Raw genomic sequence first — 1,693 nt, forward strand, 5'->3', positions numbered from 1 at the left:
AATGAAGTGGAGATCTTTTTTAAATGTTAAAACCTCATTTAATTTTATGTCTTATAGAGTTTATAATGAGTAAAAGATTGTACAAGCGTAATAATTCATCTGTAAACCTAAAAATATACAGCCAGTTTTGAAAGAGATGTACCCTAGCTCAGAAAAATGTTATTGAATAGGTTAATGGTGTTGTAATGAAATGCTTCTTCCAATAAACAAAAAAAATAAATAAATAAAGGGGTTGGATTATGTCCTGGTAGCTGTTATTCAAGCTACATTCCTGGAAGTTCTGTCTCCCAGAAGCCTCTGTAGCAGCACAACTGAGATGGGGCATATGCGTGTTCTGCCTTTATGACTTCCTCCAGGGCAGGGTACTTTTACACTTTACATTTTTGTGATCTGAAATGTGCAATAAACAAAAAAAATAAATAAATAAAGGGGTTGGATTATGTCCTGGTAGCTGTTATTCAAGCTACATTCCTGGAAGTTCTGTCTCCCAGAAGCCTCTGTAGCAGCACAACTGAGATGGGGCATATGCGTGTTCTGCCTTTATGACTTCCTCCAGGGCAGGGTACTTTTACACTTTACATTTTTGTGATCTGAAATGTGGGTAAATGTGAGGTTCCAAAACAAGTCTGGAGGCCAGTGGACTCAGCTAATATCTGAAGTCCCTTTCTGTACTAACTTACTAGAATTTAAGTGGTTAGTGTGGAAACTCACATTTCCCCTTCATGGTAGCCTTCAGGGTCCTGTCTTGATTTCAGGAGGTGTTATTTGTATGAAATGTTTTCCTTGTTCTATCATCTGTTTTAAATAAATTGTAATAGGCTTTATATAGTTAATGCACTTATATTTCATAAATCAGATTTTGAACAATATATCAGAGACTAACACGTGTTGGATATTAAAATTTTACAACAGAATCACCCAGTTAATAAAATTATTTGTTATATCTGGAAGACACAACAGGGAGGCAAAATCTTGTATAAAGTATGGTACAATCTAACACTTTACAGATAACAATTGCTGTCCTACCTGTTTAACTATTGCCGGTTTTCTCAAAGCATTCATAACAACTTTTAGCCCAACTTTTAGCAACAAAATTTGCATTCAACAGCTTTTTGAGATAAACAAGTCAGCCCTGTATTCGTATGTCTGTCTTCAAAATGCGGAAACTGAGGCTCTGCCTATGTTATCTGCCCAGTTACAGAACTATCAAGTAGCTTTATCAAAAAGTTGGCATTAAATATGATAACTTTTATCTGTAAAGTGGGATAATATAATAAACTCAAATAGAACTGAAGTTTTTTCAGTTAAATAGGACTGAGAGTGCATTTGCAAAAACATTACATTTCAAAGCATTCCCTGTTCAAATGATAGTTTTTATTAAAAGCTTGTGTATAACAGGTCTTGAATTCTGGTAAGCAGCTGTGTAAAGAAAATACTTTTCTTTGTATCATGGTATATTATCTATTTTTCCCATTAGAAGCCAAATTGTGAAATGCCATATTAAGACCCAAACGTATTTGAGAGGGTGGTTAGACTTAATGCTTCCATTAAGTTGCTTTAATATTTAACTTCAGCAGATGGACAGCTTACATTTGGCCATATTTCTGTGACAGTATGATGACTGAAGTTTTAACAGATGGCATGCCAGTACTCAGGAAAACACCCTTCCAATAGTAATTGTTGTAAAAAAAAA

Source organism: Nannospalax galili, unplaced genomic scaffold (assembly GCF_000622305.1).
Source record: "Nannospalax galili isolate Female #2095 unplaced genomic scaffold, S.galili_v1.0 scaffold599, whole genome shotgun sequence".
NCBI lineage: Eukaryota > Metazoa > Chordata > Mammalia > Rodentia > Spalacidae > Nannospalax > Nannospalax galili.